This window comes from Mus musculus, chromosome 16 (assembly GCF_000001635.26).
Source record: "Mus musculus strain C57BL/6J chromosome 16, GRCm38.p6 C57BL/6J".
Taxonomy (NCBI): Eukaryota; Metazoa; Chordata; class Mammalia; order Rodentia; family Muridae; genus Mus; species Mus musculus.
In genome coordinates this window covers 84,110,897-84,129,652 of record NC_000082.6, presented here as the reverse complement: position 1 = coordinate 84,129,652, position 18,756 = coordinate 84,110,897, and positions in this window count along the sequence as shown.

Here is an 18,756-nt window from a genome sequence, read left to right as displayed (position 1 = left end):
GAAGGAGCTAGAGAAAGAGCCAAAGGAGCTGAAGGAGTTGCAGCCTCATAGGAGGATCAACAATATGAACTAACCAGTATCTCCAGAGTTCCCTGGGACCAAACTACCAACCAAAGAAAACACATGGCGGGTGATCAGCCTCTTAAGTTCTTTTTAAATTTTGGATATTAGCCCTCTATTGGATATGAAGTTAATGAAGATTTTTCCCAATCTGTAGGTTGCTTATTTGTCTTATTGACTATGTCCTTTGCCTTACAGAAGCTTTCCAGTTTCATGAGTTCCCATTCATCAATTCTTGATTTTAGAGCATGAACCATTTTCATTTTTCTACATACAGACAGCAAGTCAGACCAGCAACATTTATTGAAGATGTTTTCTTTTTTCCATTGTATATTTTTGGTGTCTTTGTCAAAAATCAAGTGCCCATAAGTGTGTGGTTTTATTTCTGGGTCTTCAATTCTATTCCATTGATCAACATGTCTGTCTCTGTACCAATACCATGCAGTTTTTAATCACTATTGCTTTGTAGTAAAGCTTGAGGTCAGGGGTGGTGATTCCCCCAGATGTTCTTTTATTGTTAAGAATCATTGCACTATTTTCATGTTTTTCTCTTTCCAGATGAATTTGAGAATTGCTCTTTCCATGTCTTTGAAGATTTGTTTTGGGATTTTGATGAGGATTGCATTGAATCTATAGATTGTATTTGGTAGGATGGCCATAAGATGCCCTACTGTGCCACAGAGGCACTTGCTATACTATGTTCATAGCAGCCTTATTTGAAATAGTTAGAATCTGGAAATAACCAAGATGTCCCACAACAGAAGAATTGATACAGAAAATGTGGTTCATTTATGCAATGGAGTAGTACTCAGCTATTAAGAATGAGAACAGCCTGAGTTTTGCAGGCAAATGGATAGAACTAGAAAATATCATCCTGAGTTATGTAACTAAGACCCAAAAGGGCATCCATGAATTACAGGAATGGAAATGGAGAGGAGCCTGAGAAAAAGAAGGTCCAGCAACAGTCCCAAAGAGGGATCCAGCTCAAGGGGTGGTCCAAAAGCCTAACACTATTACTGAGGCTATGGTGTGCTCACAAAAAGGGACCTAGCATGTTTGCACTCTGAAACTCCCAACAAACAGCTGAAAGATTGAGATGCACATATTTGCACCCATCCAATGGACAGAACCCCCTGACCCTTGTTGTTGAATTAGGGAAGGCTGAAAGAAGCTGAAAAGAAGTGCAACCCTGTAGGAGGACCAGTAGTCTCAGTTAATTTGGACCCCCAAGATCTCTCAAACAATGGACCATCAAACAGGCTGCATACACCTGATATGAGACCCCCAACACACATACAGTAGAAGACTGCTGGGTCTGTGTTCATTAGAGATGATGCACCTAACCCTCAAGAGACTGAAGGCTCCAGCGTGTTTAGAGGTCAGGTGGGGTGGCGGATAGGGGTATTCACATGTAGACAGGAGTGTGGGGAGGAGGTATGGGATGTGGAGGGTGGATGGGAGGGGATAAAATATGGATTGTGAATAAATAAATTAATTAATTATAAAAACTCAGCAGAACTTGAGAAGTACAATTGTGATAGTTTTTATAAGTTCAGCCCAGGGAGTGGCACTATTAGAAGGTGTGGCCATGTTGGAGTAGGTGTGTCACTGTGGGTGTGGGCTATAATACCCTCATCCTAGCTGCCTGGAAGTCAGTATTCTGTTAGCAGCCTTCAGATGAAGATGTAGAACTCTCAGCTTGCGATGCTTGTTTAAAATGCTCTTAATGAGACTTAACAGAGAACAACATCTATGATGGGCATTTCTGAGGCATCCTTTGTCATTGCAATTAATCTGAGTCTCTTCACTTTAGCCTCAGTCAGACTCTTCAGATAAGAGTAGCCACATTCTTCAGCAAAATACCACAAAATCAGTCTCTAGGCTACATATTGAAATTCTCCACTGATACCTCTTGGGGAAAGTTCACAAATTTAAAGTCTTCCATATTCCTCCTAGGAGAGATCATACAGAACAAGTTCCAGGAAAGCCAAGCTTAGGCAGTGAGGGGGCTGGGAAAGAGAAAGCTGGTAAAAGAATAAGGCTGGGGGCTATGTTCCAGCCCTAGAAAGCAAGGGAACACAGCAGCTTTGGCTACGTGGCTCTCTTGCTTTAGAGTGAAAAATAGAAGGGGCTACTGGGACAATTGAGTCTGGTTAGCTGGAGATAAGCCATTAGCAGTGATTAAGAAGAGACCAGCATTGCTGAGGTAAAAATCTCCTGGGAAGTGTTTTCTGAGAGCACAAAGAAACTGTGTTCCAGAGATAGACAAGGTTGTACTTCATGCTGCAGCTGTACTTGGTAATGTGCAGTAGTCACCCCAGTGGTAGTGGTTTTGAACGAAATGAAGAGCAGGTGAGGCTCAGCACTGTGAGATGCCATGGAAGGCCAGGGGTGAAGGTACAGCCTCAGTTGCAGTTGATGTCCCAGGACTGAAGGGAACATGCAAAGGAGTTGAGGCTTGCCACCATGAAGAGAGTCTACAAGAAGCTATTGCTGAAGCCTTGTTGCAGCTGAAGACCCCAGAGTATGGGAGATGCCAGTTCCATGGGATAAACAGCAAGAACAGCAGTGTCAATGGAATGGATCAACCTGAGCATAGAGTGTCACCAGAGGGAAAAGCTGATGGAGAAGTGATGCTGACCCTTTGAAGGAGATCAGAACATCATTTGTGAATCCTAGACATTGAAACAAAAAACTGTATTGTTGAAGTTGCCTTGGAGACCCCAAGATGTTCAAGATGCCAGAGTCATGGTTTATCTACTGAGGAACACTGCTAACAGGGAGTGGAACCAGCCCTGGAGAAAGAAATTTGTTGCAGCCAACAAAGATGAAAAAGAAGTTGGAGATCTGAAGAATGCTTTGACATCAGACATGGAGATACAGTTTCCAATTTGCCTAGCTGGTTTCCTGTCTTACTTTGGGGATTACAGTTAAGTGATTGTATGAATCTCAGAAGAGACTTGGAAATTTGGACTTTTAACGTTGTTGAGACTGCTATAGACTGTGGGGACTTTTGAAGTTGGACTAAATGTGTGTTTGCATTATGCTATATTTGGGTATGGCCGCCATAGACATATGTTTGGACAAGCCTATTGGGGAGAGGGAGTGGAATGTGATGGTATATGCTCATCCTAGGGAGTGGCACTATTAGAAAGTGTGGCCCTTTTGGAGCAGGTGTGGGTGAGCTATAAGACCCTCATCCTGGCTGCCTAAAAGCCAGTATTCTGCTACCAACCTTCAGATGAAGATATAGAACTCTCATCTCTGCCTGTACCATGCCAACTAGTCACTGCCAGGCTCCCACCTTGATGGTAATGGACTGAACCTCTAAACCTGTAAGTCAGCCCCAACTAAATGTTGTCCTTTATAAGACTTGCATTAGTCATGATATCTGTTCACAGCAATAAAACCCTAACTAAGATAACAATGGTACTTAATATGAATGTTATTATTTTCTATCACACCCATAGGTTCCATTTTCTCAGTGTTTTCTTCAGTACTTATATGTGATTTGTTTATGTACCTTCATGCTGATCATTATGAAGACTGAAATCTTGGCCATTTTCATAGGAATTTCTTATTTTTTTTTTACTTAGTAGCTGTGCATACATCATTTATTAAGAAATATTGTGGGGAGCGGGTGTGGCGGCAGTCCCAAAGGCGCCAGGGACTGCAGCTAAGTCATATGACTTGCACCTGACTTCCTCATATAAGACACAAACATCTTGAGTGCTGCGCAGGTGTACCAGGATACAGGTGAATCCAATTTGGTGGAGATTTGCCCCTGCTGCCCTGATTAGCTGAAGCTGCGTGCCTGGTGAGGTGGCGTGGCCTGCTGTGCGTGGATGAGAGTATAAAAGGAGTGAGAGGCCCAGGGTTCGGGGGATATAAACAAGGGAGATATAAAAACAAGGGAGAGATATAAACAGGGGAGATATGAACAAGGGAGATATAAACAAGAAGAAACAGGACTGAATAAACGTGTGCAGAAGGATCCTGTTGCAGCATCGTTCTTCCTGGCTAGTTGAGCGCGCGCAACAAAGTATCTTTCTAAACATATTGTTCTTTCTTAACTTAGTTATCATTTACAAGCATCTACATATACAGTTTGGCTGTTAACATTTTTTTCTTGTTCTTGTGTTCAGTTACCATCTTGATTTGAAAGTATCTAATATCAACATGTTTTCAATTTCATATGAAACTTTGTTTATACAACTTGTTTACTTCTTCTTTCTCTGTGTAATGATTAGCAGACTACATTCCTTATTCACCACCCGCCTATCCACATGGATTCACAGTTACTTATTTATTCAGTTGCTTCTCGAATGAGAAGAGAAAAAATAGTCACAAATAAAAGACTGTGATGTTTTCTTTGGCATTTATTTCTGTCTGGCATTGTCAGTGCTCAGTTAATATAACAACGAGTTCCTCTTTACTCAGCCTTCAGTTTAGCTGGGAAGTTTCTGTCGGGCATTTTCTGTTAAATAAGAGCTTCAGTTGTTATACTTTGGTCTAGATGTCTAGAGATCATTCTTTTTTTGGGGGGGGGGGGCTTTTCAAGACAGGGTTTCTCTTTGTAGTGCTGGCTGTCCTGGAACTCACTCTGTAGACTAGGTTGTCCTCGAACTCAGATATCTGCCTGTCTCTGCCTCCCAAATGCTGGGATTAAAGGTGTGCGCCACCACTGCCAGGCTACAGATCATTCTTAATATAGCTAAGTCATGTTAAGTGTTGCATATATAGTTCAGTGTATGATACAAGTTTGTTGTATCCAAAGTGGTATTTGATCTTTAGATCTCAGCATTAGATCGATAATATCCAGTGATGTTACAAAATATCTTTTATTTTGTTCTTGATATAGATCAACAGGTCATTTATTTGCTTATTTTAAAAAGGGGCATAGGACATCTGCTCACAAATGTCTGTTCAACCTCAGAATGATACTATTCTTCCTCTTAGTTGCTATAGACATTTTCTTTTAAAATAGTCCATGTAGTCCTCATCATTTTTGTCTTTAGGGAAACAAAAGCAGATAATTGGATAATCTGTGGGTTATCTGCATCTTAAATACATTGCATCTGAAAATATTTTATTTTATGTATGCTTATGAATAGTTAAGGGCATAAATTAACATACACTCCAACAAACATTTTAAGTGAAACGTTTTTCATCTCAAATCATAGCCAAATTCAGAGTGCAGTATCTCTGGAAGTGTTCATTTTTAACTGCTTTGCTTCTTTAACACTTGTATAGCACCATTTTCTTATTGGAAAGTCAAGCCATATCATAATCTGCAAATATAAACTAGGAATATTTATGTTTAATCATGTTCTGGATTACAATGTGTAAGCCTGGGAGCTGAGCTATGAGAATGAAATTTGGAGGCCCAGGAATATATTACTTAAGAAGAAAGTCATGGTAAGTGTTGCAGATATACCTCAGTGTAGAATACACTGAGGATATACTCAGTGTATAATGTAGTATATAATACTAGTTAACTATGTCTGAAGAGGTATTTGATCACTAGGAATGCAAAAATAAAAAATCCTGCAACCCCAAATTCACAAAGTAATCAATAAGATTCTCAAAGATGTAAAATGAGGAATGCCATTAGTATTCATGTGTGTTTATATTTATATTTGATTTTTTTCTTGGTTTAGGAGAAGATATCTCATTTTGCTAGTGTTGTCTTTCAGTGAAGTCTGCATTAATTAAAAACATAAAGAGAAAACCAATATTTAAATTTTCCAATATTTCTTAGAAAAAGAGATTTAATATATGACTAACTTCCTGGACTACTATGGAAAATATGAAGCAATTTTTACAGTGTTTTTATTAGTCTGTCAGTCATAAAATTAATAAGATTCTAAATTATACTGATAGGGAATGCCTTTGATTAGTATCTCAGAGTATAACATGGTTGATTTTATTTAGAATTTTGATCCCACGAAACATCTACTTTTTTCTATTTACTAAAATGTGCAAATGTGAGTGTGTTGGGAGGGTATATTCATGTTTGTGCATGTGTAGGACAGAAGCCAATCCCAGATACTACCAAATTTTGATTTGTTTTTGTTTGGATAGCCAGAATCTGTCTTTGCGTCCCCTGTTCTAGGATTATGAGGACATACCACCACACCTAACATTTTCCGTATGTTCTGAGTTTCAAATTCAGGCTCTCAGACTTGTAAAGCAAACACTTTTTGAGGGTCTTCCCTTACCATCTCTGCATCAGCTTTTTGAAAGATAACTCCACGTATCACAGATGATCATCTGCAATATTCAACTTGAAAAAGTTTCCACTTTGGGCATCTCTAAAGCTGTACTAAACCAGAATTCTAGTGGATATTGTAAAATACATTAAACATCCTTTTCACAGTTTCCTTCTCTCTGTGTTTAAAGAACCACAGCATCACGACTTGTGATGATGGGTGGATAATGTCCTATTTGAGGAAAAAATGAGCAGTGGAAAGCATGACTCTAACCTCTGTGGATTTTCCTCACTGTAGAAAGTATTTGTTTTCTGTGTGAAATAACTGTAATACAATTTCATGGCAAATGCATGATTAGAGGTTTAATTCATCATATATTGATGCTGTGTTAATGGAACTTAAGGTAAATCTAAACCAAGGAGACTTCACAATATTTTCTAACATGAAATATTTTGTCATCTATAAGAATTTCAGTTTGCTTATTCATTACAAGTAATTCGTAGGAACCCTTAGTTAGCCACTGAATAGGCGAAGTGTGAGAATGGGTTAGTTAGAAAACAAGGTACCTCTTCCATACAGACAATGGCATCTAAGGTGCTTTAGCATACAACTTACTGGAGGCGTGTAGTTTCTGATGCTTTCTCTAAGTTGAAGTTTTCAGGGGTGATAGTCAGGTTGAGAGATTAAGTATTTTGTAAAGCCATAACGACAAGCTTGATGGGCATGTAGAGAAATTAAAATGATTTCATTGGCTTCTCTTTTGATTTTAGATTTCAAAATTAGATTTTACTCAACGCCTTCCAAACTACATCTTATTCTACCTTCATCAACTATGCCCTGCTTTTACTCACTACTTTTTAAAATGGCATGGACCCAAAAATAAAATTACTTGAATTGAAGGAGAAGATATATTTAACATTCTTTCTGAATCAGGCTACAGAACTCAGATAGGTATATATGATATATGTCATTCCATGCTGGATTTTAAAATGCACACAGACTTTCTGTTGGCATAGGCAATCACACGCTTTTTGTGAGAATATATCATTTTTTCAAACAAATCAAATAGTAAATTATAAAACGCCATTATGAAGCTGTAAGTCTTATGAATTGATAATATCAAATATTTCAGTGGGTGCTAAGCATTCTCATGTACTTAACTGAACTTACATGTGTGTGTGTCACAGAAATCCATCAACAAATATACTGTAGCTATTGTATAATGTGTTACATAACAGAGAAATGGAGTGGGAGACAATAAAAAATTCCAAACCACTTTTTATAAGAACAAATATGAGTATAGCAGAACATCATTTTTTAATGCTGAGTAATATTCCATTGTGTGAATGTATTACATTTTCTTTATCCATTCTTTGGTTGAGGTTTTCAGTAGTCATCAGAAAGGATTCCTCTTCAGCAAAGGGAAGTGGTTCAGAGACCCACATTAAAACATTATGCAGAGAGGAGATAAAGATAGAGGGAGAGAGAGGGAGAGAGAGAGAGAGAGAGAGAGAGAGAGAGAGAGAGAGAGAGAGAGAGAGAGAGAGAGAAGAGATGGATGGAGAGAGAGAGAGAGAGAGAGAGAGAGAGAAAGAGAGAAAGAGAGAGAGAGAGAGAGAATTAGAAGGATCCATTGAGTCCCAGCACTTGTTGATCAGGGAATACTGTAGAAGAGGGAGAGGAAGGATTATAGGAGTCAGAGCAGTTGAAGGATACCACAAGCACATGGCCTACTGAATCAACTAAGCAGGGCTTACTTAGGATCTCACAGAGACTGAAGCAGTAAACGTAAACCCTGCATGGTACTGCACCAGGCTCTCTATGTGTATGCTATGGTTGTTAGCTTGATGTTCTTGTGTATGTCATAGTAGTAGTGGGTATTTCTCTGCATCATTGCCTGCACTTAGGATCTTTTCCTCCCACCCTGTTTCCTTGTCCAGCATCAATATAAAGGCTTTGCCTTGTCTTACTGCATCTTGGTTTGTTCTGTTTGGTTGTTGTCTTCAGAGTCCTACTATTTTCTAAAGGGAAATGGAGGAAGAATGGATCTAGAGAAAGAAGAGGCAGGAAGGATTTGGAAGGAATAAGAGAGGTAAAACTGTGGTTCAGATATATTCCATGAGAAGAGAATCTATTTTCTTTCTTTTTTTAATTAAGGTATTTTCTTCATTTACATTTCCAGTGCTATCCCAAAAGTCCCCCATACCCTTCCCCCGACTCCCCTACCTACCCACTCCCACTTCTTGGCCCTGGTGTTCCTCTGTACTGAGGCATATAAAGTTTGCAAGACCAATGAGCCTCTCTTTCCACTGATGGCTGACTAGGCCATCTTCTGATACATATGCAGCTAGAGACACGGGCTCCAGGGGGTACTGGTTAGTTCATAATGTTGTTCCACCTATAGGGTTGCAGATCCATTTAGCTCCTTGGGTACTTTCTCTAGCTCTTCCATTGGGGTCCCTGTGCTCCATCCAATAGCTGGCTGTGAGCATCTACTTATGTGTTTGCTAGGCCCCGGCATAGCCTCACAAGAGACAGCTATATCAGGGTCCTTTCAGCAAAATCTTGCTAGTGTATGCAATGGTGACAAAAAAGAACACATATGCATGTCTGCATCCCAGATATCCAATTGTTTTCTTTTGAGGCATTTATCAATGGACAGATGCATGTTCCAGGAAGAAATGATTAAAGAAACTAGAAATCAGTCTCAGAACATTGGATGAATTGTTACCTGAACTTCACAGAGAAAGGGAAGGAGAACAGTTGTGAGCCAGGCTATGTAAGCACCCAAACAAGGATTGAGACAGAATGGAGACTACTATCATTGTCAAAAAATAACTGTTTGCCAGAAAATTCTAATGGCAGGATATTTGACTACAGATGAGTAGATAATACAACCATTTTAGGGAATTATTCCTGGCAACATTATTTAAGTCAACGATTGTCTCTTTCAGATAAGTACCATAGTTTCATGAGAAATGACTATTAAAATTCACCATAGGCCATCAACTCATTGTAACCAATGATCTTAAGCTTGTGAGCTTTCTTAAATCTAGATTTTCTACCTTGAAAAACATTCTTTAAGTTATTCAAAACATGCTCTCTAACCCATACAACCTTTCAAAATATTGATTCTTTGAAAATTTTATATATTAATACAATCTCTTAGACATAGTCCCACTTCATCCCTCCCTCTTACTAGTCCTCAACCCACCTCTCTTCTTGTAAAATTGCTGTCCTACTTTTAACTTTAGTTTTCAGTAACTTACTGAATCTAAACCTGTGTGATATTCTATTCTTATGTATTTATTTTGTTTGCCATTGACCTTTTGTGGGGAGGAAATATTGCTTGCTTTCCTAGGTTTAGTAAACTAGGTTTTCTGTGGTCTAGTCTAGATCTATAATGTGAGAAAAATCAAGTTTGTGACATTTAAAATTCTAATAACTCATAATTTTAGGATGTAGTAGATTTTTGTTTTGTTCAGAACAAATTGTGTAAATTTTGTCACTATGGAAAAAAAGGCACATCTTGACATATAACAGAACAATGAAAAACAAACTCAGAAGAAAATAATTGACACTTTGAAGATACTCATTCTCAACAAATTCTAGAACCAAGCAACTCAGAAATGACAATGCAGGCAAGGAGCATAAAACATGAAGGGATGTCTGGAATGGAATGTCAATGGCCAGGGATGACATAAGCAGTTGAATAAATCTCTTGGTGAAATCATGTAAAAGATTAAGAATTTCCCTGGTCTACAAAGAGAGAATGTATATGGTGGAAACAGGAAACAAACAAACAAACAAACAAAAAAAAAGATGAGGACGTGGAAGTCATGTTGTCTTTCAGAGAGAAGCTGATCTGAAGGGTTTTATTGCAGCTAATTCAAGCAGACAATTTTATAATGCCTACAGGGGAAAACATACGTGATCATATTTTCAAGAACATCAAATGAACTAAGCACTCACTGCAGAGTATTTAAACTGAGCAGGCATCACTGGAGTCTGAAAATCCCCAGCTTGAATGTTGAGATTCAGCAGCTTTACAAGATGATTAAAATAAAAAAACCACATAATGTGACTTCATTGAGGATCAGTTTAGGAAGAAACACTCTTCTTGGAAACAGGCAATAATCTTCCAATATGTATAGTTCCATGATCTACACATCACAGATGTGTATCTTTCATGGGAAAAGAGCTAACTTTGATTGTAAAAGAGTAGAGACAACTACTTCCTTTCATCCATGGAAGGCTTATTTTTCCTGATTGAAAATAAATATGAATATGGACTGATGCCTATATAATGTAAGAAAAGAAAACAACCACAGCAGGCAAATATTGCTTAATGATAGACTCGAGCTCCAGCATTTGTTCAGGGGTCCTCCCATGCTCTCATTCCTAAGGGATAAGGACAGTTGTGCTTAAGAAGAGTACCACACATGTCCTTCAGCATGTTTGAGCCAGATATTGCTGAATAAGAACAATTTACAATTATTTTAAATTTAAGGCATATAATACTTGAGATGATCCCACATCACTCTAGATGTCTGAGAGCAGTTACAGACAGTGAGAAGTTTTAGATGGTGTTGAGTGGTAAACAATAAATCTGAAAAGGTAGGCACAGTTCTGGCAAAAGGCCAAGATGTTACAAAACAAAACAAAACAAAACAATCCCAAGGAAACAAAAAATGTGGCCATGGGGGGAGGGGAACATATTAGAATAATAATCATTATTTAGTTCAGGAACCAGGTAAGAAGAGAGAATGGAAAGTCAGGACTAATATGTTAACTTTGTAGGTATGTTATTTTTAATGTCTTTGCACATACTCAAATCTACTGTACTCAGAATGCTGCTAGCTTTGCATGTGCATAAAGAATGAGTTTCTAAAGTTCAATTAAGGACACAAGCCTTGGATGTCGATTTTCTATTCTGTATTTTCTGTCAATTAATAGCCTCTCATCCACTCAGATGCTCAGTCTAGATTCCTGGTCCCTCCTTCTAACATCTCCCTTTTCTTCATCCTCCACAGCCAGTCTATCAGATATTCACTTAGGCTATACCCTTAAATTCCCCCCAGAACCTCTCCACTATCCCTCTATCTATATTATATAACTTATTTCTGGTCCACTGTTTAATCTTCTCTTTGGTTCTCTATTTCTCTGTATAAGCTGTCTTGCTAGTATCCTCATCTGTTATTTCCTATATACTCTCACAAAACAGTCAGTGTGGACTACTGAATCAAAGGCCTGAGTTTGTTAAGCATGAAGCCAAATGCTGTCATGTATTTGATGGATGTACATCTCTACACTTCTCTGCTCTTGTCCTTCCCCAATGTCTCCTTGGATCTAGGACATAGTTGGAAAGGGGTCACTAGCACAAGGTGGACGATGTTGATTGATGTTGGATTATGTGTTACACATTATTACTAGTTTTCTTTAAGATTACTCTTGTTTCCACAAAAAATGTGGCCACAAAATAAATGGTTTGTCTGAGTTGAATCTTTTCGTGTAAAAATGGAAACATTAAAAATATACATAGAAGAAACATTGCTTTGTGTGTGGGTTGCTGTCCTTATCCTTCCACTGGCAGTCCTGCCTGGCTACAGGAAGTAAAGAATAAGGACAGCAACCCACTCACAAAGCCTTCCAGCCAAAATGTGTCCTGCCTGCAAGATGTGCAAGGATAAAGATAGAGCAGAGACTGAGAAAATAGCCAAATAATGACTGCCCCAAACAGACCCATCCCATGGCATTAATACTAATCTCTGACATTACTAGTGATATGTCACGGCACTCTGGTGGAGTCAGCTTGACAAAGCGATTATTCTTACAGAAAGGAATCTAGCAAAATTGTCCCCTAATAGGCTCTACCCAACAGCAAATCGAAGAGATGTGGAGACTCACACCCAAATACTTGATGAGGCTCAGGGAGTCTTATGGAAGAGTTGGGAGACTGAAGGACTCCAAGAGGACAGAAACTCTACAGGAAGACCAACAGAGTCAACTAACCTACACCCTAGGGGGTTCCCAGAGCCTGAATCACCAATCAAAGAGCAAGCACAGGCTGGACTTAGGCCCTGTGTACAGATTTAGCAGATGAATAGCTTGGTCTTCATGATGGCCCACCAAACAACTGCAGCAGGAGCTGTCCCAGAGCCTGTGTGGATCCCATACCCCCAAATGTCTGGTCTTGGTTGAAAGGGATGTGCCTAGTCCCTCAGCAAATGTATGTTCAGGGTAGGGGTGAGAGGCATGATGGAAGGATGTGGCGGGGGTTTGACATACAGAGGGGGTCTTCCCCTTCTAAGGGGAATATGGGGAAGACTTGCATGAGTGAGTACTGGTAGGAGAGGAAGGGCTGATCTTGGGTTGTAAATTGAATAAATAAATAAATTTAATGATGATGATGATGGTGATGATAATGATTAAACATAGCTTTCCTGATTAAATCAAAGTAGTGACATCACATATTTGACTTGTCAGATTATATAGTACTGAAGGACACATGTAAGTAATTTTTAATTTTTGATACATAATGCAAATAGTGAGTTGAACTAAAAGCCTCTCCTATATTTTATAGGGCATAAATGACTAGGCTTGGAAATTCTACTGCCCATTTGAGTACATAGTTAATGTGATCAATACTCCTGTGAATTTTAAGCAAATGATTGATGCAGATTCAAGTATATTTGTTGATGACGTAAGACAATCAGCTTTTAAAGATGCAAGCATTTCTGTAGTAGGATATAGAATCCTTTGAGAACATAACGAGGAATGGTATAAATAGACTGTTGAGTAGATTTAGTTCTAGCTTTTTGGGGAAACCCCAGACATATTTCTATAGAGGATGCACCAGCTTACATTCTTTCCAACAGTATATAAACATTCCAGTTTCTCCATATCCACCTAGCACTTGTCATTCCTTTTAATTTTAATTTTAGTCTTTTCTGAATAATGTGTATTAAAATCTTAAAATAGTTCTGTCTTTCCCTCATGTCTATAGGTGTTGAGTGATTTTAGAAATATTTAACCATTTCTATTTCACCAGTTTTGCACCCTTTATTTAGTTCAATGTCTCATTATTCGAAATAGACTGTCTTTTAATTTTTAAAAAAAATTGTATATTCTGATCAACAGCCTTCTGTTGTCAGATATATAGCTTAAAATTGATTTCCCCAGTGTAAACTTCCTCTTCACTCAACTGACCATATTCTTTGCTATACAAAGGTGTTTTGGTCTCCTGAGTTCCTATGTTTCAATTGTTCTTACGTCTTATGTTACGAAAGTCTTGTTCAGAAAGGCTTTTCCTACTTTCTCCTCTATCAGATTCAAGGTTTAAGATTTGAAGTTCAAGATATTACTTCATTATGAGTAGAGATATATCTGGAGAAAAACAAGACTTTTGGGTGGCCTAGACTTAGGTTTAAAGTGTCATTGATCCTATATCATGACATAAATTAGAGAGTAGTACTTTCTGCAAAGGAGATTCATCAACAGTTTTCTAATCCATCATATTCTCCAGATAAACAATGAATATATTACTTATTATTCAACTTAATTTAGGATTCATCAGCTATCAATATTTATCATGAATTAGAAAATATAACAATTTTTTATAAAAAGTCGTAGTCTCAATTTAATGGTATCTTTAACTTCTTATTGGTGAGTAATTCTGTGTAATTAAAAATGTTTAAAAAATACTATAGGTTTTTCATGTTTGTCAGAGTTGAGGAATATACCCAGGGCTTTGTACACAGTAGCAAACATGCTTCCAATTGTTCTGTATCCCTAGCTAATACTTATGATTTTAAACACATATAAAATGAGAAATTTTCCTTTTAGAGGTCAGCAAATGGCAACTTTGACTTCTTTCCTTCGATATAAAGGAGTGGGAAGGTCAATAAGGAGGTAGGCTGAAAGCTGAGCAGTTCATGCAGGAGTAAGTTGAGAGGCAATTCATGGGCTGTTCTTAATGAAATTTCTGAAGAACTATACTTTTCATAGTCTCTATTGCAGGAAAAATATCACAACGGGATTTAATAAAAATCAGGAGTTAGTTATAAGATCATCCTGGGGAAATAAAAAAAAAACCCTACCTCATAAAGTACACCTTTCGCACTGAAATTTCTAACACATTATAGATGGAATTCAACTAGATATGAGAAGAGTTCATAAAGATTATGATTGTTTTCTAGCTTTGAAAACAGTCAGCTTCTATTCACCTGTGCAGACTGACATCAGTTTCGACATTGGAATTAGAGAGCTGTGTAACTTGAAGACCAGAAGCCCTGCTTTATACAGTGTGCTGGATGTGTTAGTGAGGGTCTGGCTTCAGGAGCTGTAGAGACAAAAAAGGCCATTTCCTGGAACAAATTATCTTGATTTCCATAGCTGAATTTCTAAAATAATATACTTGTTATTAAGTGAGAAGAATAGCCACTTAACTCTGTGTAGGGAAAATATAAAAATCATTATGTAAAGACTTTATTCTTTGCCAGAATAGCATCATATCGTATGTCATATCATAACACATATTATAGTTATGGCGGCAATATAAGCCGAAGGTCTACAGTATTGACATGCTAGTCATGATGTGATTATTATTCAAAGGAAGCAAGGAGGAATTTCTTCAGGGCAGTTAATATACCAAACACTTTTTGTTCCCTATAATTTTGTGGATCCTTTTCAATATAAATCAAATCTACCATGCAGGTGAAAACCAAATTGAGGAGAGAAAATATAACAGGCAATGAGCTTAAGAGGAGTCACTGACAGTCTGGAGTGGAGCTTGTGAGAGCTGCCATGCAGGAGGGTGGTCTGTTTCTCCCTGCTGCTATGGCAGACCCTGGATCATTTACAAAGATGTACTGATGTCTTTGGATATGGTTGAGTGGTTTGTGCACACCCTTTTCTACAGCTGGGTCATTGCTTAAATAATAGAGTAAAGCAGATTCATCTTTGTTGCTGTGACTTCACTGGCTTTTGTAAAAAGCTATAGTTTATGCTTCAAAATCTTTGATTATTGTAGCCTGACATAGTTCTGCTGTACTTCTCCATGACCTATCCCACACTGTAGTTCTGTCTTGATTATAGGTTTTATTCTACATAGATGCCCCACTCTGATTGCATATTGGAAGCTTGTTGATTTGGATTGTAACCCACAGTTGATGATAATTAATAACTTGCTCATTCTTACTTAAGAAGTAGAAATATGCCAAGGATGTTAGAGATGATGAAAAGCAGCAGAATCTATCATTTAAATATTTAGCAGGGACAGTCTTGTCATTTAAATGTTCTTACTAATGTATTTTTAGTAGAAAGTAAAACCAGAGGGACATTTTAAATAGGAGAGTTTACTAATATTTTTCATGTTATCTTTCTCCATTTTCACTGAATTGGGGAAATTCACTCTTTTGCACGTGTATCAGTTTGTTTTTATAGAAGACATAGTTCTTGCTTTCATGATCCATTGATATGTGTATATGGTATGCCTGTGCATATGAATGTTAACTACAGTGTGTGCACACACAATATAAGTGTATATTTAAGGGATGAAGTTCATGTTGGCTATCATCCTCATTTGTACTTTCATCTAAATCACAAAGACAGGGTCTTTCAGTCAAATCAGAACTTGCCAATATGGGTGGCTTCACTAGCCAGCTTGTTCTGAGATCCCTTGTGTCAGCCTGCAGAGCCAACCTGGAATTACATGCAGACCACTGCACTTTACCCACTGAGGCATCTCTGTAGTTCTTACATTCTACTGCAATTTAGAGAGAAAATTTTTATAACCATTCTCTTAAATCCTTGCTATTTAAAATGACAAATGCTATAAGAACAGTTTAATGGTAACCAAGAAATGTGCAGCTATGAAAACATAGTTTTATACATACCTATTCTAGATGCTGATGTCAGGAATGAACATTCTTCATTTCCATTGTTTGTAATGTTTATTCAATATTAATCCTAGGTACAATGCTGTATTTTCTGACTAGTAGATACCAGGGACCAGAAATGTATTTGCCTTACAGTTCAGCATTCTTGGATTAGCTTTCATGCTATGATGTCATAACTTGACATAAAAATTTGAAGAGTATACTAGCACATGTAAGAAAGATGGTTAGAATGAGGTAATACATGTAATGAGTGTTCAATTTTATATTAGCACAACTTCTATAATAACTAGCTCACTTCTTTAAGTTTATTAGTTAATCACTGATTGTGCAGGCTGTGGTAAACCCATCTCTCCTTAAATATCTCATCTGCCAACAACATCACAAATAATTAAATTACATTATTATTACTTTGAAATAATTCAAGTCATTTTATTTTTCTTCTGGATCTCTGAAACTCATGTTTGTCATAAAACATGTAATTCCATCCCAGTACCCACAAAAAAATCAGTTTATTCTGTAATCAAACAAAGATTTGAAGTCTAGATTATTTTTTAAATTAGGTATGGGTGAACTAAAAGTTCATCTTCAGGCAAATTCTTCCCAGGAAATTAGCCAGGGGTCAATACAAGTTATTTAGTTCCAAATTATTGTGGAACAGGTACTGGACAGAGCTTGTACTTCAGTGATGAACAGAAAGTAAGAGGAATGGAGTGACTGTAACATGTAACCTTGGACACAGTGTGCTCATGTCTGAAATATGATATATATATATATCTCATATCCTAAGCACATCCTAATGACAGTCAGGTAAAAGGACTCCAAAGGATCAGGGCAGGGAGTAGTCCTATAGTGAGGAGAGAGGGCACTCCTACAGTGGCCTAGGAGGACACTCTTATAGAACTTGAGAGGGGACTCTGAAAGATGTTCTAGTTGGTGGCTTCCAAACTCTGAAACCATGCCTGATGTTCTCTCAGGACTGTGACTTACACTAATCGTCTTGTGTTTCTGGGATTCTGAGTGAGGAACATTCTTGAAACCTCAGTTGACATTTTTTTTCTAGTGTGACATTTCTGTTCCTCTCTGCAACTTTTCCTGGGTGGGGGTGTCTTGAGAGTCTGAAATATTGTTAAAGTCTGAGTTGGGCAGATCATGCCCCAAGTATTGACATTCTGCATCTCTGTGTGTTTAACACTCTATGAGCATGAGCAAGTTTTATGATTAGAAAGTTCTGGAACAATGGGTTAATGTGCTCATTGTGCCTAGAAGTGTTACCCTAGAATTGTGGAATCAGATCTTCACGGTCTTTGGAGGGAGCCATACAGAACACCCTAGGGTTGTTCCCTCAGCCCTGATTCATCAAATCTAGAACTCTGAGTCTATGGTGGAGAGAGCAACCTTCTGACCTCTGAAATCCATACATATTCCTTCTTCCTATCAACAGGGATGAACATCCCCTGAGTACATTTTAATCCAGTGAATCTGTTTAGCAACATACAATTGCATACCCCCTTTAATCCCTCCTCCGTACACGTTTTTTTGCTTTTACTCTTTGTATGACTAGACTGAAAGGTTTCATAACCTTTCCATTCTGCTTCCATTTTCAGGGAGGATTCCATCTACGTCTTCTCTTTGCACTTGCCTCTCACCATATGCCATTAAATGTAGCTGCAATGCAGCCTGAATGCTTGATTGCCAAGGTACTGTTTTCCCTGCTGGATCTTCTAGTTCATCACTTTAAGTTCTAGCCTTATGGCACACATCTCACATTCTATCACGTTTTACAAGAATAGCTTTTACTACAGTTTCTAAAGCCTTCACATTTTCATCTCGAATTGCCCCTTATCAGGAGTCTCTTTACTTGTTTCCATTTCCAACTCTGTGACCACTCCAGCCCTTTCTAAGGATATTTAGAGATTGTTGGCCCCAACTAGATTTGCCCATAGTTCTTTGTACTTAATAAATTCAGGATTTTTCAGACTTGTTTCTAAAAAGTCCTCTAGCATATTCACATTATATAAAGCTGATTCCATGTTTTCAAAATTTTGTTAAAGCAATTTCCTCTTACTGATACCAACTTCTTACTTTATTTTTTTATGTTGTTCTGACAAAAATGTTACTGTCTAAACATAATGTCCAGAGCTTAAAACAATAAAAAGAAAAAATGCATTTCTCAGACTGATAAATGAAAGTCTCAAAAAATAAGTAAATAAATAAATGTCATTTCTCACTTCTCTAAAGGAATCTGAAAATTCCAAGATTCCAAGACTGGAGGGAATGTATCTGGAGATATCTTACTTGTTCTAGAGTAATAAGAATGGATAGATTGGAAAATAAGTGTGGTAGGAACATGTGAGAGGGAAGTAACACAACTATGGGGCAGAGAGTTCACTTTTATTTCAAAGGAATGCCAGTTTCAAGGCACCAGTATCAACTGCTCGTGACACTGAACCTTGTGATCTGAAGTCTGTTTCAGAGTTGCTGCCATTCATCCCTCTTGGTGACAGGTTACAGGTACAATGGGATAAGATTACCCATGCTCCCCCACGACCCCTTTTCACCATGTTCTCTACAAGAGATGACAACCA